The 25,328-nt window shown below is 33.7% G+C and overlaps 1 protein-coding gene and 1 long non-coding RNA gene across 11 annotated transcripts in view; one reads left to right on the top strand and one right to left on the bottom strand.

The window, feature by feature from the left end:
• LOC143241526 (tyrosine-protein phosphatase 69D-like) overlaps positions 1 to 25,328 on the bottom strand; it is a 354,041-nt gene that overhangs the window by 151,872 nt on the left and 176,841 nt on the right. The window lies entirely within an intron of this gene.
• The window catches only part of LOC143241627 (uncharacterized), an 85,592-nt gene continuing 83,545 nt past the window's right edge, over positions 23,282 to 25,328 (top strand). The window contains exon 1 of the long non-coding RNA XR_013022231.1: positions 23,282 to 23,849. This is a non-coding gene — a long non-coding RNA (uncharacterized LOC143241627). The remainder of the gene's footprint in view (positions 23,850 to 25,328) is intronic.

Genomic DNA, 25,328 nt, shown 5'->3' with positions numbered 1-25,328 from the left:
ATCATTTTTGAGTGAGTTATAGAGCAAAATAAAATGTGAAAATCGGTCCCAAAGTTAATAGATAGGAATTGTTTTGGATTTGTGTAACCTTGACCTTCCAAACACTAATCACAAGTTGGGCCGTTGTTCCAATGTATACCAACTTTCGTCCAAACCCATTCAGTTGTTTTCAAGAAACCTTGCTGAAAAACACACACATAGAGGAGTGAAAACATAACCTTCGCCCATCTTTAGTGGTGAAGGTAAATGTATCCTAAATAGTTTGTTTAGCGCAAAGCTAAACAACTGGTTATCTGCACTAAAACAACCGCAGGAACCGAACCCAAACTTATTAGCATCATAAGCCATAAAACTTGTTGAGCCATCTGGGAAGAAACAGATAAACATTTAGAAGGTAACTGAAGAACATTATATCCCAGTTTTTCATGATCTTGACTTTCCTTTTTCACTCTCGCATAGCAATTAGCTGTTATCTCACTTGTGTCGAGACCATTTTCAGAATCCCTACTGACAGTTGGTACAGCAAAGAAAAGATACTCTATTGCGACTCTCTCTCTCACCTTTGACCTAAGTCCTCCATTTTCTTATATTTTGCACGACACTTAATCATCCCAAAGAAACAAAATTAAAACAACGCGATAAACCGTGTTAAGCGGCAGGATAGCGTACAAATGAGATGCAAACCAAAAAGGAATCGTCAGTGACAAAAAGTGCACTCTCATTTGTGGAGTACGTCTTGTCCTATGTTTCACCATTAAACCTTCTGGTCTGCACTTACATCACAGACTACAGTATTCCCAATAAAAACAAACCTAGAACCATCTGCCAAGAACTACTTTAAAAGGTATTGCATGAAAGAAGAAGGGGACAGGAAACAGTTTGAGAATGTCATTAAATATAATGTAGATATTCTTTCTAGAATGCATATTTAGGACTTAAAAATCTTCATAAATATTAAATATCCAATCGAATTCTTACATGCACCAAATTCATAGAATATCTGACTTACGTTTTCATATATGGATCTCTTAACAAAAATAAACAAACGTGGAACTTTGTCTTAATTACTAGACTAGATTTTAAACTGATTTTTAAGACGTTGGACATTATATTATGTATAAATTATGGTAAAAAAAAAAAGAAGAGAGAAAACAACAGAAAAGGCATATATATAAGCAGTTAGCGACATCTATTTACAACATTTACAATCTACAAACGTACAAAAAAAAAACGTGATTAGTTTGAAGGAGGCATTTATTTGTCAATAACAATTTCTCTATGGAAAACCTGGAGAATATCCCATCCAAATTATACTCATATTTTATTTCTACCATAGTAAATCTTTCTCATACATACTTTTAGAAGGATTTTCATACACACGATTTTGTATTATTAGGCGCTGTACATTTCAGATACATAATTATAGAAGGATTCTCACACGTGATGTTTAATAATGTAGACACTGTATTATACATTTCAGATTCGTAATTTTAGAAGGATTTTCATACGCAAAATTTAACATTATAGGCGCTGTACTACACATTTCACATACACACATTTAGAAGAATGTTCATACGCAAGGTAATTAATATACAGCGTTTTCAATTCATATAACAACATCATTTCATCAATGATAAAAAATAGCACTCTTAACAACATTGAACACTACTACATTTAAATTAACCGTTTTTCAATCGATTTAACTTTTATGTGTTTATAAATAAACAAATGATATTTTTATGTAGGTTTATTTATAAACATAAAATAAAACCAAGTATATACGTTTTAATATTTCAGTTCTAATTAAAAACTTGAAACTAGTAAACATTGGGAAATTTGGATGGTGACACAAAGTGTTATACTCAAATGTGGGTAATACCGTATCTTTTAAAGCTAAAACCAGAGGTTATATAGCGTGTAGCATATATACACCCATAAGAGCAAATAATTTAAAGAAAAGCCTTTACCATTCATTCTTTTTTTATTTTTAATTACTTGGTATTTCTGTTTCTTTTTTTGGAATATCGCTCAAAGCTACACGAGGGCTATTTGCGCTAATCGTCTCTAATTTAGCAGTGTAAGACTAGAGGGAAGGCAGCTAGTCATCATCACCCACCGCCAACTCTTGGGCTATTATTTTACCAAAAAATAGTGGGATTGACTGTCACACATTATAACAGCTGAGAGAGCGAGCATGTTTGGTGTGACGGGAATTTGAACCCACAGCCCTCAGATAACGAGTCGAGTGCCCTAACATTTCTAACGCTTTATAAATGCTGATCAGATAGAAAACGGCTAGTTAGTAGCACCCACCGCTTACGCCCTTTATATTTAATCAAATAACGTGACTGATTATCATAATTATAATACCTACAGAGAGAATGTTTAGTGTTATTCCTGGTTTGAAACCCCGCACGCTAACCACTTATTTACCTTGAAACTTCCGATACAAAGCCCTACACGCTAACCATCAAACTAGGCTCAGCCGTTAATATTAAGGTACCGTATAAAATGTGAAATATACTGCCTGTATACTTAAATTAAACTATCAAACTTTTGGTTGTGAAGTAATAACCTTGAAACCTTTTTTTTTTTTTTTACTTTTAATCTCAAAAACATTATTTAGTAAGAAAATAAAAGTGTAACAACTCATCTGGTTTTGTACATTTGTAACTTCCAAAAAGAAATGAAAACCAGATGTCGCTCAAACTTAATTCCCGCTTCTATAATTTTACAATCCACCATTCCTTTGTCTATGTTGTTCAAAGTGTATTATCACTTTTAGTACAGAATACAGTTAGTTACAGATAACTAACCACACAAGTGATATCATAACTTTGTCTTATTGATTCATTTCAATTAGGTGTATTATTTTTCTAATATTTGTATACCAACCCAAGCCTGCCTAACGTACTATCTGACCTACGCATATCACCGGAATCGAACTCCAAATTCAAGTCCGTTTAGCCTTCTGGAATATTTTTTTACACCTGATATAAATCTCAGTAATTATATCTTGTAATTCTACGAGTTATGTATCATAGATTGAATGCTATATTATTTATATTTCATATTGCTTGATTTTTTCACGTAACCAATAGTCAACATGATAAGACACGTTATGTCAATCGTACAGTTGCGAAGAAATATATTCAATAAGAAAGGATAGTGATGGATTATAGCCTAAAATATCCTTACAACAAAGTATTTATTTCTATCATGCCTATAAACTAGGTTTTAAACAGGTTTACATATTGTTGAGCGAACCGTACTGAACACACGTTTACTATTTAACTATAAACATTTATTTACAGGTTAACATGTTAAGAACACGACATACATTACACCCTGTCCCCAATTCAGTCGGTAACAAAGTTTCCGCCTTCAACCATTTTTTTTTAATATATGGCATCAGAGTCACCCCTCCATCACGTGACTTATAGTTAACAGCCAGTAAAAGGTGGCATTGATTTACTAGTTGAGCTTTCGTTTTATTAACGAAATATTCATTTATAACCACGTGATTATATTATTATATTTTGTATAAGGATAGTTTCTGTAGGGCTTTTTTCAATATCTTATAATATTAAAAAATAGGTGGAGGTTGTGAGTCTCACATTGTAGAATTTTAAGGAGGTAATTCTAGCTCAAGGTTATATCTGATTATTGAGGATAATTACCCTCCCACAAATGGCTACAGATATCGAAAGACAGTAGGAGTCGAGACGTTACGGGTTCAAACACTCAACTCACAACCTTTAACTGATTAACCTTTATTGCTGGAGAGTTTAACATCAGCGTTTGGATTTTGTCTGATAGATGAAACATCTCCAATGCGTGTACGTTTTATGACCATAGACATTATGACATAAGAATGACAAAGAGGACTAGTAATATGAATCATGGTCTCATTATAATATCGTATTTATTCCTTATTAACTTCATTATTGTTTTATAGCGATGATTTTAATCGCCAATGGACATTTAATGCACGTATGAACCAAATAATAATGACAACAACATACTCATACATAAATCAAAAAACAAAATGTTCACAATGAGACTTACAATCGAAAAATTTGTCCATTACCAGTCTTTGTCGTTACTGTTAAGTCATAATGGAAAATGCCTGTGGTCATAGTTCCTAAAGGCGCTGGACATGTTCTATATATCAGACACATGCCAAACGCAGATGTCGAACAAGTTAGTAACCACAGAGAACCAATTAGAAATTAATTAAGGCTTAACCCCAGAACGTTTTAACTCCTGCCTTTCACTGTTAGCAGCCAGTTGTGGGAATATGGTCGCTCCAGTCTTTAAGCATATAATAAGAGTCTAGTAGTGGAAATAAACTACCATATATTTCTGCTATTTTAGTATTCCAAACCTTCACCATTTTTTTTATTAAGTATTGCGTATTAACAAGACATGTTGATTTAAGAACTATCCTAATATTTAGATATAAAAATAACCACCTTATTTCTACCTTTGTAAGACTCCCAACCTCTACTGTTTTAATAATTATCACAAAATAATATGAAATGGAACTAAAAACTCTTACCTTAATAGCCCTATAATAATTATTTAAGCTTCTATCTCCAAAATATTGTGTTGTCCATATAAGATTTCAGAGTAAATAATATTAAGCTTTACCTCGAAAACAGAATGAGCTAGTAATTTACTGAAAACATATAAATCTTTACTCTGTAGATAGAAACGATTGTTTTTTTCACTGAGGAACTAGCATTCGAAATGGTATGTTACATCTCTATGGTAACCAGTCTAGCTGCTTACGTCGCTCTATTGAAAATCGAACCTGAATGGTAGTCTTCAATACACTGGTGATTAAATTACACTTCTGGTGTTTTCACTATCTAGTACGGACTAGATAATTTTCGTGAAGCCTTAATCGGAAAATATGGGAAAAGGTAGATGGTTAATTATCGTAAACGATACATCAAACTCAACTTATAAAACTAATGTTAACAGTCCTTTTCAGCGACTGAATATGGTAACATAGTACTTTAATTAACTAGATACTCATAAACTAAAACATGATATTTACTGCACAGCGCTTTTAATTAAAGTAGTTTGATATGAATAGTATGTAGATATTAACGTTGTATTTCATTGCATATACCATAGGATCTTTTAAAAATCCACTGTTTTCTACGTTTCCCAGGTACGTTCATAATAAAGCAAGCTTCAATATTAATATGTAAGGCGTATAATTTAATTGAATGCCTACATTCCGTTACCTTAGTCATCCATAAGACTGGATTACACTAAGTTTAAGGAATTCTCTTATATTTATTTCACTCCTTGCTACATTAACAAGGTTTTCCAAAATCGATTTACCTTGGATGTATGGAATGAAAATAAAGTTTTTATTACAATTTTCTCTCATAGTGGATACTTGAAGACAGAAGTTCACAATAAACAGCATATAATCTATAGCAAAAATACGTCTTTAAACAATACATAGTGGCGCACAATAACGGATACCGTCGTATATTTAAGACTAAAACGTTCAAGCGGATGTTAGACAGAATTGTTCGCGAGCGGTAATTTCGCTAGGGATAGAACATAACGATTTTCTGGAAGTTCCTTCTCTCAAGCATTTCTCGAGAACACAAAGACAGTTGTAAGGCGTGGCTTGCTGATGAAGCGAGAAAATTCATTACCGCGCGATCAGCTTCGAACAGTCCAGACGCCGGTAAAGAAATAAATTATCTGTGGGGTTTTAGAGAACGTATGAAAAATAGCGGTTTCAAAATATCTTACGTATGCGTGTAACATTACAATTTCACGTTAACATTGATTGAGCTGTAACTACTTAAGATGATAAAAGATCTAGCTTGAAGTTTAAGAATAAGTCGAGATGAATGTGAAACCAGCATGATTGAACGATCAAGTTCTGTTCCTCTGGACTTTCACGCGATATTAAAATGTGAGAATGAAACCGAAACAGGCATTTACTGGCTAAAGATGCAGCAGAACTGTTGTAAAGATTACTATGTTTTTTTTTCCATAAAACTATTGAAAAACTTGTCACTAATTAACAATTACGCTGAACATAATTATCATAAAAAAGAACAGCAAAAAAAGTGTTCAGTATTAAAAGGGTTAAACTGTGATTAGGATGGCACGTGAGAGGGTCGTTCACACGTGCTTTTAATCATCTGACGAATTTTCTCATTATATTACTTTTTTTATTCCTCGGTTTTTAAAATTATTACAGAGAACATTTTACGAGCTTTACGACAAGGTCAGCATATAAGGAAGGTATGGAATTTCTAAACTTTTCGGTTGTCGGTCAGTCGTCAGCTTAAACGAACACGTACGCGGCAAATGGAGGTCACGTGCTAATCACGACCTAATGTTTTACTCCTTTGCATACTTTCTCTATGACAGTGCAAACTTCTGTAATGTAGATGTTCTAAAGTTATGATCTAAGAACACCTACTTTAAGGCTGGGTGATAAACGTATACGCATCTCTTAATGCCATGTTCACAGTCAAAACTCCCACAATCCAATTTGTTTGGGAGAGTGAACGACGGCTATGTAGAGTATTTGAAGCGAAACGTCATTTTTAATACTCTTGTAATTCACTAGTATTTGTAGTTTTGGAAAGTTTTAGTTTTGTTTTCTCCTACCAATTGTTAGAGGTAAAGAGATATTTTGTTACACATATTGGTGTTATTGAACATGCTGTATTTCATTCAGTTTTACACACTGGTAACACGCATATGTCACACATAACACATGCATATATAACTCTATCAACTCATTGACTCACTCTTAATTCAACAATGAATCATTACTAATCTAAACAAGTTTTTAACCACTATTTACAAAGTAAATCTTTGGTTAAGATGAAAAATTGGTACGGGCTTAAAAATACCAGTTATTACTTATCTCAATATCCCTCCCCCGAAATTAATTAATCTGTAAGCAAGAGGAATAAACAAGTTGAATATTCAAGAAGGTAATAGCTACAGTTCAGTCCTGCTTATTGGACATTTTACAGGTTTTCACTCAAGATAAATACAGCAGCAAACGTCAAAATCCAGCAATGAAGATGAGAGTATTATGTTAACTGTTATTATAGAACCTTGCTCTATCTCTTTTGTACTTGTTTTACGATTTTTTGCGGTTTATTTTGAATTTCAAGATTAGAAACGACTATATATAGAGGTACAAGTCTCTCTTCTGGTCGTTTAACCCATTTGTGCAAATTGAAATTTCCAGTTCCCTCAAAACTCTACTTAATTAATGGAGACTTATCATCTCCCTTCATCAACTTCTATTCATCTAATTTTTATTTAAATTTGAAGTAAATACGCGTGGAAAGAAAGTATTGTACAAATTAAAAAGAGGGCGCAATGTTTTGGTCCTGTGTATTTTATGTAAGTTTAGTTTGGTTTTTGGTTTGTTTTAAATTTCACGCAAGGCTACGAGGGCTATTTGCGCTAGCCGTCCCTAATTTAGCAGTAAAAGACTAGAGAGGAAGGCAGCTAGTCATCACCACCCACCGCCAACTCTTGGGATACTCATTTCCAACGAATAGTGTGATTCATTGTACATTATAACGCTCCCACAGCTGAAAGGACAAGTATGTTTGGTGTGACGGGGATTCGAACCCGCAACCCTCGGATTACGACCTAGCCATGCAGGGCCTACAATATAAGACCAACACGAAGCTTAGATTCTTTTGACGGCCGAAAAGCGTTTTATTTTTGTAATTTTGGAAAAAAATTAAATTACACATTGAATAAAACCTTTTCTTTGAGCCTTATAAATATTTTACCTTTGTATATCTGTTTTAAACAAAATATTATTATTTTAATTAAGTAGAAAGCCATATAATGGGCTGTCTCTGTTCTGACCACCATGGGTATCGAAACTCGTTTTCTAGCGGTGTGAGTGCGCAGACATGTCGCTGTGCCAATGAGGTCTAAAAATGAAACAAAGAAAGGGCGATATTCCTGTTCATTTGAGGGGTACCAAACAGTCATTTCAGGCCTTGCGTGTGTGCTTTCTTATAGATATAAAAAACACACCAAAAAACATCGAGCTATCTGCTGTGTCTACCGAGAGGAATCGAAGCAGTGATTTTAGCGTTGTAAATCCGAAGACATACTGCTGTTCCACCGGAAGACCACCCAAGATAATAGACCCAAGGTATAAAATGTTACCAAGATGAAATGTTTTATATTCTGTTCCTAAAATAAGCCCGCAGTAATAAGTTAGAGGGCTTAAAACTGTAGGTTTTTGGGTTCAATCTTTTCAATGGAAAAGGGAAATGGTCTATTGTACAGTATTGTCTTAAGACAACAATAAAAACTAAAATAAATGTTAATACGACAGATATCAATACAGATCTTATTTACAAAAAAAATATAACACAAAAAGACATCAAAACACTTGCAAGTCAAGAAAACACACAAAAATTTTGATATTTTTTGCCTGTCTTTTTATTTATTTACTTTCGTTTAAAAGTTTCATTTCTTTAACGTAAGTTTTCTTTTAGCCTCGTTCTTCTAAGTCCGTTCATTATCAAAACGTTTTAAAACGTATTGTAAAGAAAGTATAAGAACGACTTTATTATGACAGTAGAGCCAGTTTATAATTAAAACATCACAGATACAAAACGTGATATAAAACAGACATGGGCCCAGGTTCTCAACGTTGCTCAATATATGTATGAATGTAATGTGTAAAGATGAAGTTCACTTTGATCACAATCTTCTGTTATTTTCTTTACTGTTATTATGAAACACGTGGATCTCGTTGTTCTTCGGCTGGCCCCCTAGTGGTACAGCGGCACGTCTGCAGATTTATAACGCTAGAATCCGGGTTTCGATACCATTGGGGGACAGAGCACAAATGGCCCATTGTGCTGTTTTTTGCTTAAACACATCTTCAATCGTTTAGAAAAAAAATAATAAACTACTGCTGTATAACTTGCATTCATGTAATTACATATTTCATATACACGAATACAAATATGGCAGTGTTCCATTAAATTATTACGAACATCAGATATGAGAATGATTGGAGTAACTTTAAAATTCCGAGAAAGGTTGGAACAAAGATAATTATTGTTCATCTATCCTGTACTCAGATTCTATCAAGTTAATTCTGTGGTTCCTTTATGTAGATAGCCTTCCGAAAAACAGACATGTTTTGCAATCTCATATGGAGTTTGCGTTTCTTGCAGTAATAATGGAAAAGCTGGTATTCCGAGTTCAATCAGTTCTTAATCTACATCTTTATAGCTTATTAAATCCATAAACCTTTCTACTTTCTAAGCCTGAAAGACAAGTTTTGTTTTGAATTTCGAGCAAAGCTACACGAGGGCTACTGCATAAGTCGTCCCGAATTCAGCAGTATAAAACTAGAGGGAAGGCAGCTAGTCATCACCACTTACCGCCAACTCGTGGGCTACTCTTTTACTACTGAATTGTGGGATAGACAGTCACCTTTTAGCGTCTCCACGGCTGAAAGTGCGAGCATGTTTGATGTGACGAGGATTCGAACCCGCGACCCTCAGATTACGAGTCGAGTGTCTTAACCACCTGGTCATGACGGGCCCGGGCCAAAGAACACTATATATTTATGTGAAGATTTATGCAGTCAATATTCTCACCCAAAACAAAACAAAAAATATTGTTGTGTTTTTTTTACCACTGCACGTACAAAATTATCCAGCTGTTGACTAATTACGTCACATATCTGCTAAAGATTTATTGGCTATAATTACAACAATATTTGTGTAATATGAGTACAAGATGGCTGAAATAACTGAAATATGTAAGGCAAGGTACTGAAACGATAAATAAACATATAACTTATATTATTATAAATACACTTGCATAATAAACACTGACTTTATTTTGAATGGATGTTTAATTATTTGTTTTGTGTTCATACCATAAATACTCTGCTTAAGGTAAGCACATGAAGAGAGACATCACTTTTTGACGACATTGCCAATAAGAACTTTCTCAACTGAGTAGTTTGTTTTATTATCCCAACAGTTAACAAATGGATGATCCCCCGCAGGGATAATGGAAAATATACGGATTTACAACACTAAAATCAGAGGTTCAATTCCTCTCGGATCATAACAGATAGCCCGATGTGACTTTGGTATAAGAAAACAAAAACTAAATAGATGATTACAGATTGGGTAGTTACACTAGGTACTGCTTTTGTAGGCTATAAAGGGAAGTGGAGGGATTCTCTCCCCACAAAGAATCAATAGTAGGAGACAACAGTAATATGACGTAAAATCTCTAGGACTACCAGTGGAAGAGCAGCAGTGACCGTTATCATGACAAAATCACCTTCTATTGTATATTCACCATTTGTTAGTATTGTTTTAATGTTAATCTATGATGGCTTATAACAAAAATTATGTACGTATTGTTTGTGTAGCCATATTACATATTCCACTGATGGATATATTAAAGGCTGCTCTAAATTATTTTGAACAATTTTATTGAAAATGTCATGAATGCGCCATTCTATGCACGTGAAGATATTTATAAAATTATTTCGTGTAATTAGAAAAAAAATCGTTTCTATAATAAACGACACCGTAAATGATTGATAAGTTAAAGAGGTGCAGTAATGTTTTATCTCCAAGTTTTATCATAATATAGATATGGCTGTACATTGTTATATATCAAATTTATCCTCGGTAACTTTTCAAACAAATAATATTCATACATTAGATCGGCAAGAATTCTGAACTCTATAAAGGACTGTATTTGTAATTTAAAGATTAAGTTAAACTTTTTTCAACAACATTTTCTTTGCTTTTATTCATCATTTCAGTAATGTTTATGATGTATGTAAATCACTTTCAGTCACCTTGAACTTAGTTTAAGCAAAATATTGTTGAAATTATAACTAACAGACCTTTCATGTTTGAATTAGGAGAGCAATCCACAGCAAAATAACTTTGGATGTGCCGAGAAAAACAACAATAACAAAACTGCAGAATGTTTTGTGGGAGACTTTTAACGCAACGTCTGCGAAGTTATAGGCTACATAAATCAGCACAGAACAAATAACGCCCCTCTTGTTGAAACGAAACCACTCAGAAATGGGTCTCACAGTGAGACGTGATTTATCACATTCAATTAAATATATATATATATGCATTTTATTAGTATCAAAAAATAAAAACAGAACAGTGCATGCATGCTTTTCCAATTTCAAAGAATAAGAAAAAATTAGTGGTTATATATGTTGTGTGATAATTGGTACAAATTAGTGACGGAGAAACGGCTACACTATCGAAACCAAAACCTATTGAAAGAAGGGATATTGAACTTAATCAGTATGATCACGTGTAATTACAGTTAATTCTGTTGCACTTCTAATTCATTTATCCGTAAAATTATTTCACTGATTAAGCAGTAATAAATAAGCAACAAACGCTTAAATCAGGTGGTAAGAACTATGGATACATACATTTTCCAGAACCTTTATAATTCCATAATAAGTACGTTGCGTATATGATTCTATAGCTTTTGTTTAACAACTAGCAGCGTCGTTTGAGTGGTTCATAATAAGAATAGCAAGAAATTTCATAAAACCCTAATAAAACCTTTTGGAAAAGAAAGCACCTTAAACAGTAAAGATTCAGTTTGAACAACCCTTCAAAACTTTTACTACTGACAAAGTAGAAGATCGCATTTAGGCTTAGGTCTTACAGGAAATGCCAAAAGAAATCGATAAAGATGTTGTCCACGAACGTTCTTATAGCTTATTTTAATAGGCGTATCATAAATGTGATGTCTTACCAAGCATGGTTTAAAAAAAGAAGGAAGAACTGGCTTATGTCTTCCTTTTCATGTATATAGTAAAACACAACATAAAGCGAAAATGATCAATATTGTATTTTTATGAGATTATAAGAAAGCTAATTTCTTCCTCGGTACTTTAACACCGGAAACAAACATAAATCACCTGAATCGTGACCTTAACGCCTGCTTTACGTTATGTATTTGCATAATTCCAATAATCATTTCCTTTTTATAAACCTCTGTCTACCTACATTGCTGTTTTTCCTTTGAACCGACCATGTTCCTATTGTAATTTTAATCTTCAAAACAAATGCGATATGAAAATGTATCGAGAGTGAGAAATAAATGCACGTGATAATCGTAAAGTTTCCTCGGTCATACTGATCTTTGAATTTGGCCCAAATATCAAAGTCTGCAAAGGCCACAAACACGTCTATTACTAAAACAGAAATGAGCAATAGCTTGTTGTTTACTAACAAGACGGAATACTGTGTACACCAAGTAAAACAATCATATCTTTGCGTTTTATTTCGAGCACAGTATTCAGTCTCTAGCATTACATATTTACTGTACCACCAATAACTGTTCCCCTTATCAAGTGAAGAAAATATATTTACACTAACAGCTGACTGTAATTAGTACCCAGAATTTGTTTTATCCATCAGATAGATAACACACTGAACATTAGCTTCATGCAGTGACTCAACGGTAACTCTGTAGTCTTATAAGTTTAAAATCCAGGTTTGATACCCGCAGCTGACACAGCACAGATAGTCCACTATAGAACCTTGTGCTTCACAGCAAACAAACACAAAATCATCTTGCGAAAAGTACACTATCAACCAAAATTTAGCACAACAGAGACGTTTTACTGGCATATCGTCATAAGGTACACTTCTCTCAACCAAACTAATATACTTCTACACTGGATAAACCGAGCAACCAATCGATTTTTTAGAACACGAAAGAAAGGAAAGAAGACAGTAATACTGTCATATCAGATTAAACAAGGACAATCATCTGTAACACATTAATTTAGCAGACAAATCGATGTACTGCCGCACAAAATAAATTATCTACGCAGACCACACTCAACCATCCTTAATGTCTCCATTCAGAACTGTTTATAATCTATAAGATTAACTAACATCTTACGTACTTCTACAGAACTGAGATATGCCAGACAGAGAGGTTCTATAATTTTTAATAAGTTCACTTTTCATTTCGGCGGGTAAGCTTTAGGGTTTCTAACTCTAAGTTCGAGGTTAGATTCTACGCGTTGAACACGGCATGAAAAGAAAATATATTGTTTGGTTTTGCGCTTAAAATACACAATTATCTTACTGTATTAACCGACGTAACTATATAAATTTCATTCATTAATCATTATAATGTTTGTTGGATTAAAATACCAAGAAAACGAGTTTCTGTGTTAATTCAATCTTCGCTTTCTCTTCGTAAGCAAATATAAATTACTATGAAGCCATATTAGTTCACAACATAGAATTATTTCTACTATACAAGTTTAATCAACAACGGAAACTACTGCGACGTAAGATGCCATGAAACGATATAAATAAACAATACAACTTACTGTTACACAAGGGAAATATACTAGGCGAGCAATTTATCCTCACTTTTACTAAATGAACTGCGTAACATACAAAGCTGTTTTACCAAGCAATATTATCACTTACATTAGACAAGATAAATTAGAAAATTGGGAGTTTTAAAACCTTCAAGTAGGGATCGTAAAAAAAAACAAAATGGGGGAATAGTTCGAGACGTAAGATATTGAAAATATATGCTTAGACTATGACACAACCCCCATGTAGCGCATAAAGTTTTATCAGTAGAAAAGCAGCCTTTTTAAAATAAAACATTACGTCTAGAACATCACTTTGGATAAACTTCGTGTCTTTTAAAACAATTATTCTACGAATGCGTGTAATAATATCTAATATTATGTGTATTGTTTTTTTAACTTCTTCATTTTGTATATAATATAAGGTTTGGCTCTCCACATACACAGTTGTATAGTGTTCAAAGTCACGCAATGCTCTTGTATTACTGGTCAGTAATTCCCGTTTCACCCTGTACTTAAACTTTTTAACGATACTGCAAAGAAAGCTAACTTAAAGGGGTAGTGATAAGCTCGTTTGTACTAGAAATGTTTTTTAGCTAACGGAAAATAAACTCCAGTCTGTGGACGTCTATTAGTAGAAACCAGGTTTCCATACCCGTGGTGGGCAGTGCACAGATAGCCCTTCATGTAGCTTTGTGCTTAACAGAAACGAAACAAAAAAACTCGTGTAATATATAAGAAACAAATCGACTTTTCGAACCCCCGACGACCTTTACAGTACCTTATTTAATATTATACAAGGGTTTGGGTACAATATATCAATATTGAAATTAATTTCATTAACTACAACGGTATATTATTTACAATATTACTCATTTATTCCAAATTTTCTTTGTTGTAACAAGCAATAAAACAATTCAACAATTTGTGGGCTACGTTGAAAAAACGCCCTCCTCAGTGGCACACCGTTATGTCCGCGGAGTTGCACCTCGAGAAACCAGGTGACGTAAGCATAGAAACAACAACAAACTTGTAAAATACGCTGACCACGGCCATGACTTTGTTAAACAGATACATTCAGAAGGAGTACGAGAAAGACTGATCATTTCAGAAAATTATTTATCCAAACAACATTTATAAAGTTTGTTTGTTGTTGTTAAGCAGAAGACCACACTTGCTTTATCAATCACGAGTATCAAAACCTGATTTTTAGCGTTGTAAGCCTGCAGATTTACCACTGAACCACTCGGAAAACATTCCTAAAAAAAAAAAAACCTTCTCTGACAGGAAAGACTTGCATGCAAGACAGTAAAAGTTGTTCATTCGTTTGTACAACTTCAGATTTACTGCTTAGCTACCAGGTGGCAAAAAAGTAGAAAATATCTTAAATATCACATAAATTATATTACGTGTTATTTTTACGTGCATTGACCATATTCAGTATGTGGACGTAACTTCTAAATAACCCACATCATTGACAATTAATATTTGTCTATTACAGTGACATTTTGACAGTCCTGCTTCCTGGAAAAACACGGGGCGAAAATAAATATATAAATTATAATCATCGCATATGATACTATTGCTTATTACAATACCACAGATGTAGGTCTTTCGAATTACTCAAACAACAGATACAAATTGTATTCGCTCAAACTGTCACATCCGATATCGAGCGACATCTCTTGAGAAATGTGTTAAATTAAGCAAAGGTTTCGTTTTTATTGTAATATTTGAAAACAGAGAATGAAAAGGAACTGAAAGCTGGTTGTGAAAATATCTGAAATTGTAAACCCAAAACTGTTTGAAAAAAAACATTCAGAAGTTCCATATTTGAAACATGTATATCATATAAAGTACGAGCGACAGTGTATCGGTATTTTACAAACGATTGATATTTTACTGCCATCTACTGACAAACTTGTATACAAGATAACGAATTCATCATACTATGCAACCGAAATTTTTATACGTTTATACAATAATATTGATTTATAGCTTGCATTTTTTTTCTCAAAATTGTTATTTATTTTATTTCAATTCATTATACTGTCAAGCTTTAATTAAGTAATTAAATAAAGCTAACTATTTTTATATTAAGTAACTTAGTTTAAGAGCCTACCATAACGTCACCCTTATGATATTAATACTAAGAAATTCAGGAAAATTGTAAATATTATGTAATTAATTATTAATATTATTATTGCATCAAGTTTGCTCCAACAGTTCCTCTCGTTTAGCGTGACGTGTATCCAGCAATAGTACCAGTTTTAAAAAGTCGTATCATGATAAAAAAAAAGAGTGAGTCACAACGTGATACTAGGCCAATCGATTAGAGCACAAAAAACACCTATAATTACATTGTCAAGAAATAAATCCAGTTTGCATAAAAATCTCGTTAAAATACTTTTAATTCAACTATTACGGCAGTCGGATTTCACATGGAAATGGGCTCACACCACGGTCATATTGGCGCCGCAATGGAAAGTTTTAATTTAAACAGGTTAATAAATAGTTATTCTCAAAAGTGCCACAGGATATACCCTGGAGAATCACTAAAAACGTGGAACAAAAAATGCCATAGCTGACACAAACGGATGTACCAAACTGTTGGAAAGCAATCAGTTATAGATACATCATAAGGCCGAGTTTATTCTTTTAAAAAATAACAAGCCATAAATATATGACGTTGATACAAACCCAAAATACAACATGGATGCATACAGCGCTACTTCTTAAGTTTTTCATATTTTCCAAATCACGTTTACTACCACAGTTCCAGACATGTTGAGGAAAGGATGTTTCCATATTTAGCAAAAGTTTAGTACAAATAGGAATAAAATCTGGAAAAACACAAAATACTGATATTTATAATTGATCATAATGATGAAATTAAATAATTAAGGCTTATGTATATTCACACAGTTAAACCTAACTTTGGTATTCGCAACCTAGATGCCACCCAATGGCACAGTGGTATGGCTGCGGACAGGCACGGCATGGCCAGGTGGTTAAGGCACTCGACTTGTAATCTATCTGAGGGTCGCAAATTCGAATCCCCGTCACCTTGTGGTACATCTTTATAGATGTTCGCCATTTTAGCCGTGGGGGCGTTATAATATGACGGTCTTATCCCACTATTCGTTGATAAAAGAGTAGTCAAGGAGTTAGCGGTGAATTGCGATGACTAGCTGCTTTCCCTCTAGTCTTACACTGTTAAAGCAGGGAGGACAAGCGCAGATAACCCTCGTGTAGCTTTGCGTAAAATTCAAAAACAAAACAAATGTCTGCGAACTCACACCGCTAGAATTTGGGATTCGATACCCGTGGTGGACAGAGAACAGCCCTTTGTGTAGTTTTGTGCTTAATTTCAAAACAAGCAATCGCGACCTGAATGACACCTTTTAGGTATATTCACCTTTAAGGAGGAAGCAGACAGACACTAACACCTGAAACTTGCGTTGCTTGAGACTGAATGCAATTTTAATCGCAACTCGAAGTTGCTACTGTGGAGCATTTTGAGTAGCATTGCGGGGGAATCTTAAACCTTATGACCTGCAGTTGAACACATGATACACTAGGTCACACATAGTATTAATATTTAAAACGATACAGCTATCAGTTGTTCAGGTTTCTATTTCTTATAGTTTCAGTGCCTTTCATTAAAAATCCATAATCATATTTTGAGAAGGCTACCAATAAAGATAGATGGAATATAAAAACGTTTACCCTGATATAATACAAATAGACACTCGACAACATCACAACCCGAGTATCTCGGTTTACCTGGTTTCTTATTTATAAAATTTATTTCGTTTTCGATGCTACCTGATTTTTAAGACCGTGAATACTAATTCTGCTTCCTGGTAATTCAGCGATAAGTCTGAGAGGTTATAGCGCTAAAAAATCAGGTTTCAATACATACGGTAGACAGAGTATAGATAGCCCATTGTGTTGTGTGGTTAACAAGCAAGAAGCAAAATACTAATCCAATGATAAATAAGGTTTGTTTGTAGTTAAGTACAATGGGCTATTTGTGTTCTACCCACTACGAGTATCGAAACCCTTTAGCGCTGTAAGTCTGGGAAGGGCTTAAATGTGAATAGTATTTGTTAAATAACAATTTCAACAAGACATAAATTTTAGCTTTTATGTCCGTAACCTTCCTTAGGCCATTTCGTTACCTAGGGACTAAACGTTACAAGAAAAAAGTCATTTTACCTAATACGTCAACAAACCGATGATTTAACTGAAATTTGTTAGTCTTTTTTTTTCCTGCAAAGATCAGAGGAGATGCAACTTGTAAAAATTAGCAATTAGTTCTTGGTCTAATCTCTCCGACAGAATAGTGGAATTTGACTACATTTTAGAGAGGGGGTTTCTCGGGAACGGAATATGAACTGTAAATCTTATGTTTCACATTCCAGACATTACTTAAACCACAAGGCCACACCTGGCCTTATGATTTAAGAATCTTATTACAGTCATTAAAGAGATTCCATTTAGTAAAAGAAACAGCTCCAAATGCAAAAATACCTTACAATGGCCACTCTACTTAATATATACACGTTATCGCATCTAATGAATGTTAGGATTACATTAATCAATCTTTCTGGCAGTACCGTCACAACATTAGTGGAATCTCCAGTTATTTATTTTATAAAATGGTATAAAGGGATTTTATGTGGCGCCAGTTGAGTGAAATGTGGTAATATATTAGTCATATGCATATAAATTCATTTGTGCTAACAATTCAGTTAACATTAAGTAAAGATCCAAGTATATATAATTGCACCGTGATATTTAAACGTTGTGTGCCTTAAATTTATGTTTTCGAAATCTGCATTTTAATTCTCTTTAGGTGTGTTTTCTCCACTATTGTATTGAAAAACTGGTCGTTATTTTAGTAACATAAAGTGTAATACAATGCAACTAAACAAGAAATGAAGAATTTGGAATTTTCAACCTGGACAACGTCTGACGCGCAATGGACTAAGTGGTCAGATAAAAGACTTCTTGGACTCAGAAGCTGTTGTAGCCAGTTTAAAGTAACCGACGAAATATTAGTCAAGAGATCTGGTCAGCAGAAATCGTTGCGATAACGGCTTTGATTACAATATCTGTCGACTGTCACTTTTATAATGCGCTTCCAGCTGAAGATACAAAGTGTGCTCGCTCCATCACGTCTCAAGCTTCAGACCTTTCGATAAGTAGCCCAGCACGCCAGCCACTGAGCCACATTCAACACGATAAGAAAATAAAAAGTATATTTAAATGATTAGTACGACTGCCAAATAAAGAGTCCTAATTTTTTTTATTCACATTTGTTGCCGGATAAGAACTAAAAACTGATGTAGTTTTATTTCTGTGAATGTTCTCTCTGTATATAACATATTCCAGTACTTTCTCAACCGTTTTCCTCTCTGTCTCGCAACTTCTGAAAGTCGCCTAAGGTATAAAAACGTCAGTCTGTTTTTTTTTCTCTGGATATTGCGTGACAGCTGAAGCTGTAAAAAGTACTTTTAGAGATATTCTTTGATAGCAAAGAGTAAGTTACAGATCCACTTGTCTTCATCACAATGGAATAGCGTTAACATAGGTTTGAAATTAGATTTCTTGTCGTTTCGGGATGTTGAGAACATATGTATTTAAGCAAAGATGTAGATAAATAAACTAACAATTTATTTAAATCAACAGCCGGACGAGAAATAAAAATTGTCTTGTCTCGATCAATGACACTAGTTATTAATTCATCATAGTAAGTGGTTTCAACAAGAAAAACATCCCATTTTGTAAACAGCGATACATATTAAAAAGCTGTTCCTTTACTTTAATATTTTGAATTATAAAATATTTTTACAATCTGTAATAATTGTAATATTTCTATACGTGTTTAACACTGTTTGATATAATACTATTGAAAATGTCTAAAAATTACGAGGGGGTCCTTTGTTGGGTCTGTGATAAATTACAAACTTGTAAAGTGAAATTCCGAGGTTCATTTCCACGTCGTTGACAGAGCGAATGCGGCCCATGTTTTGCAGCGTGCGCCAAAACATTAGCGACAACAAAGAATGATAATAATAGTAAGGAATTTAGGCGTCAACCTATTATCTAATTTATCATGTTTCGTTAAATGTCTAGAGATGGCGCTCGTAGACAAAGAATATCAATAAGTTGGTGTCAATCGCAAGTGTTTAAGATATATTTTTGTTTTTTTTTTTATCACTCCTCAATAACCCAAGCAAAAGACGAGACTGATATCCTGATAAATTATAGGATTCCGTTCTATTCAATAATGAAAGTAGAATAGTGTGATTTTCTTTTTTCATAAAAAATTTTACTGGCAAGTCAAAAGGAAATTTAAATCGATTTCAAACAATATTTGATGTTGAAGAAAGGTTTAACAAGGAACATGGCTGTGCGTTCCTTCTGTTTAGGCTATTCATCCTGCAAATGAAAAAGATAAATGACTAAGGGTCTAATAGATCTTCAAACTTACTTTCGATTGCTTTTGTTTTATCGTAAAGAATACGAAAGTGATTGTTTGACTCTGCTATATCTTTAGAACAATCCTATCTACCCATTTGTCGATCTATTTGTTTGTGTATATTAGTATATTGAAATCACAATACGTTTGTAAAATTTAAAGTACAGAGCAAGTGCGCCATTTCAGACTTTACCCTCACAATATCCCCCTTCCTTCACGGTATGTTTACACTTCCAAATTCGTGATTTCTCGTGGTGGACGAAGAACAACTAGCTCATTGTGTCTGTTTTTCAAAGAAACAATTCTTTCACCATAAAACCTGTTATTTCTCCCATTTCAAAAAAAAATTAAACCTTGATTCCAGTATCTATAGGAATGAATCTACTAACACGAACTGTGGATCCTCGACGACAATTATGACATAACACTTATAACGAGACTTTTATTGCAAGATTTCTCGTATTTATAACATCCAGTGCACTAAACCTTTTTCATAAGAGGGGAAGCATATATGACTATTGATAACAAGGTAGAAACAAAAATATACGAGGAACCAGGCCATGTAATACAGCTCACTAATCATTGGGCTCAAATTTACTAGTAGGCAAAAGCTTTTTATGGTTTATTTATCTAACACCAGAGGTCCAGCATGGCCAGGTGGTAAGAGGACGCTCGACTCGTAATTTCAGGGTAGCGGGTTTGAAACCCCGTCAGACTAAACATGCTCGCCCCTTTTAGCTATGGAGGCGTTATAATGTATGGTAAATCCAACTATTCGTTGGTAAAAGAGAAGTCCAAGAGTTGGCGGTGGGTGATGATGACTAGTTGTCTTTCCTCTAGTTTTACACTACTAAATTAGGGATGGCTAACGTAAGTAATAGAAATTCAAGGCAAAATTTAAGATAAATCAATAACTACTACATAAAGTAGTTTACCTGCAAAGGGGGAAAATAATCAATTTTTTCACAATGATGGGCAAACGATGGATTTTCAATACATAGTTTATTGTGTCACATTTTTCAAACGTATTTCTTAGTTACAAACAAGTGTGTCGTGCACACTTTTAGTGTGAATAGCTTTTTTCATGATTCCTATGTTGTTTTCAGTGTGGATATTTTACAGTTTTAGTCAAAGCCATTGCTGTATATCCAGAAGCAAATCCCTTACCTCTAAATGTGACATTTCCAGTCGATCCACGAATTCAAGTACACACGATGGCTCTCATCCGGCACGTATGACAATCTTGTACGTTTCGGTGTCAGTTACAAGTCATACATTTAGCATAGATTAGATTTTTTTTTTTTTCATAGGTCTTTACGATAGGAGAACTCCGATTATCTTAACGTTTGTCGGATATTTTTATCTGGCATGAAATATTGATGATGTCATCAAACATTGAGTTCCTAACTGTTTTTCTTATCACCAGGAGAAAAACACCCTAGTGACAATATTATCTATGTTTACACATATTTACCATCAAACGATTATTTTCCTACCGATGATAACAAAACATTATCCCATCTCAGCTAGACACCTTTTATTCTTTAGTACAAAAACTTCGGTAAGCGTAACTTAAGTAAAACAGTGCGATATTATTTTATGACCTTAGCTTATCTCTATTACTACAGCGAATATTACGAAATTTACATAAATCTTATAACAACTTCTGATGTTTAAGATGTAGAAACTTAAATCTAAATAATTACACTTTGAAGAAGTTAGACTGTGTACAGATTTTGATATTTGTAAACAATTGTGAAATAACAAATATGGATCGAAACAAAATTAACAACCTATACACAGAAAATAATTTGTTACTCTGTTTATTTTATATTTAAGGACAGAGCTACACAAAGGGCTACCTGTGCTCTGCCTACTATGGGTATCTAAATCCGGTTTACTTTGATTGTACAAGAAAATGTTGGACTTATAAAATGCGAAAGAAAAAAATATGTATTTTCTCATCCTTTTTCGAAAGAAACTTGATAGATACGGAAATACAGTTTCTGGTTTGTTTGTCAGTTTTGAAGAAAGCGACGTATTACTTGTTTTTCCCCAAGTAGCGATCACGTGACTAATGAAAAGATCAGAGTTTAGTGACATAGTTTTACCATTTGGTGTCGCTTCTTAGGCAGTTCCTTCGATCTGTATTATATGTGTATAGCAATAATAGACAAATATTATTAGAAACGTGGGTTACGGTGAGTGTCCTATTTGTTTTATTCTGGTTTTGGTGAGTGTCCTATTTGTTTTATTCTACTCGCACAGCCTTTTGATTGAACGTTTACATATTCAAGTGTTACTTTACTGGGCCTTTAGTGTTATATAAAATAGACAATATGCTTCAAATGAGGATTCATATTCAAAGTGAAGAAGAAAGCTGAAAAAATGAATTTTGTTTAAACGTACGAAATTTAAAGGTTTTTTTCAGGACCGTCACATCCCGAGAAAGTTACAATTGTACGTATCATTAGAAACGGGCATTCATGGATTGTGATTTATGATAAAAGACTAAAGATAAATAGGTCAGTATTTAATCAATTAAGATTTTTTTTGTGAATAATATATCAACGTACAAGGAAGTTTTGTTAACTGTTTCAATATGGGAGAATTAACGTTCGAATTTGTATGACAACTGTCTTAACTAGACTTCGTGATTTTACACTGGAACATTTAAAAATAAATATGAGATTGAACTTTTGAACAAACTTATCAACGTTATCCTGAAACAATTAACTCTATAAACATACCTTTTTGATCATCTCGTATAATTATTGATATCTAAATAGATATTAAAATAAGTTAATCGATCTTTCGGTTTAAAAAAAATATTCTAGGCTGACTGACACATCTGAACATTTCACCGTTTACTGTTTGATTTGTTTTGAATTTCGCGCAAAGCTACTCGAGTGCTACCTACGCTAGCAGTCTCTAATTTAGCAGTGTAAGACTAGAGGGAAGGCAGCTAGTCATCACCACCCACCACTAACTCTTAGATTACTCTCTTATCAACGAACAGTGGGATTGACTGTCACATTATAACAGGCGAAAGGGCGAAACTGAAAGGGCGAGTATATTTGGTGTGACGGGGATTAGAACCCGCAACCCTCAGATTACGAGTTAAGTGTCTTAACCACCTGGCCATGCCGGGTCGTTTGCTGTATATCAGGCACAGTATTGAGTAGAATGTATACAATAACTGAAATATTCTATCAGCTACTAAAATATAAAATACTGTGAATATACGTTTTGTCTTTTGTATCGCTACGTAGAGTAAAAAAGCTATGTTTACTGACTTTAAAGTTCAGTGGCATACAAAACCTTTAGCTAAGTATGGTGAACATTAAGTTTATGCACAAAATATAGAATTATGTAGGATTTGAACCCTTTATTTTTACTATTAAGAATTATGTAAACACATTTCAGAAACGTTCAATCTAACGGAATACAAAAATGGTATTTAACTGAAATTCATCGATACACAGTGTTTTGTGATTTAAATTCTTGTAGAGTTTCAACGGTTTGTTTTCAAAATTAAATGCAATATAAATACATATATAGTGACGTAACTGACTTTCATTTTAATGTAAATACATAATGGTGATCATGTTTTATAAATGTTTTCTGCCTCTTATGGTAGAACCATAAGTTGGTTAACTATTTTAGCTAATACTTATGATCACAAATATTTTCTAATCTTCATGTGTACAGCCTCAAAAACCAGAGTTTATCAGCAATCAGTGGCCTTAAATAACAATCACATCTGACTGTACCCAGTTCTCTTCATGCCCAAAACAGGACCTTTCCATATCTACTTTTTCTCTGTTTACTCTTCTTGTCTGACCACATCAAAGTTCAGCTAGCTTGATGTAAATTTCCATATTGTATGTGTTTTAACATCAGACAGTTTCCAATGGTTCGTGAACTTAATAGAAAATGGATAGATGAATGGTAAGTCACTTATGTTATATTTAGTCGTAGCAAAATGAATTACTAGACGAACGGCAATAAAGTGAATGAGCGAGTCTTAAATTGTTGTACGATATTTAAATTACTGCTGTATTCAAATGTTATAATAGCACACTTGCTGAAATAGTAATGTTAATGTCTTTTTCAGGATCTAAAACGTATGCTTAAGTATAGAACCTATAATCAGTATGTTACGTATGTACTAAATCACACAAATGCAGTCTGCTGTCTTCTTCAATGGTTTTGATTATTCTATGAAACTTAAATAGCATTATTTTCAGGACGTTTTACATATAAATGTAATTAAATATAGAACTAATGAATTAATGCCAAGCAATGTGTTCTTAGCAAATTCCACTCTCTGGTCACATCGATGCATGGCACCATCACTCTTTGGTTCCACTTCACGCAACTATAACGTCTCTTTGTCATGTCTAGCAATGCGCCATCTGGTGACACAGAAATCAGTAAGGAAACAGTTATGTTCAATATACCAGAAATTGGCGAATTAAGTGTTTGTGTGTTGACAACAACGATAATATATGAAACTATACAATGTTCTAGACCACCATAACTTCAACGCTTTTTATTAATGTTGAATAATTTTCCTTGTTTAGTCTATACAAAAGGTATTTTGATATAGATTTCATGTTGTCTATTGTCAACACACACACACACACACACACTTCATTCGCCACTTTCCGTTATATTGAACAATTATTTACTTACTCCTTTCTGTGTAACGTGTTCGCAGACAGAACATTTGGACATGAGACCTTTCACAAATATACAACCACTGTCGATGTATCTCCAACACTACTCTTTGCTATTAATCATTATGTTCACATTCTGTTATAACCAATACACTCAGACACCGTATCTCAACAACAGTTGTATATACAGACGTATCTTGACTATTATGTAAACATTGTTATAACCAATACACTCAGACACCGTATCTCAACAACAGTTGTATATACAGACGTATCTTGACTATTATGTTCACATTCTGTTATAACCAATACACTCAGACACCGTATCTCAACAACAGTTGTATATACAGACGTATCTTGACTATTATGTTCACATTCTGTTATAACCAATACACACAGACACCGTTCTCAACAACAGTTGTATATACAGACGTATCTTGACTATTATGTAAACATTGTTATAACCAATACACTCAGACACCGTATCTCAACAACAGTTGTATATACAGACGTATCTTGACTATTATGTAAACATTGTTATAACCAATACACTCAGACACCGTATCTCAACAACAGTTGTATATACAGACGTATCTTGACTATTATGTTCACATTCTGTTATAACCAATACACTCAGACACCGTATCTCAACAACAGTTGTATATACAGACGTATCTTGACTATTATGTTCACATTCTGTTATAACCAATACACACAGACACCGTTCTCAACAACAGTTGTATATACA

Source organism: Tachypleus tridentatus, chromosome 2 (assembly GCF_004210375.1).
Source record: "Tachypleus tridentatus isolate NWPU-2018 chromosome 2, ASM421037v1, whole genome shotgun sequence".
Lineage (NCBI taxonomy): Eukaryota > Metazoa > Arthropoda > Merostomata > Xiphosura > Limulidae > Tachypleus > Tachypleus tridentatus.
The sequence above is the reverse complement of the archived record's forward strand: the minus strand, read 5'-3'. Positions and strand labels throughout refer to the sequence as shown.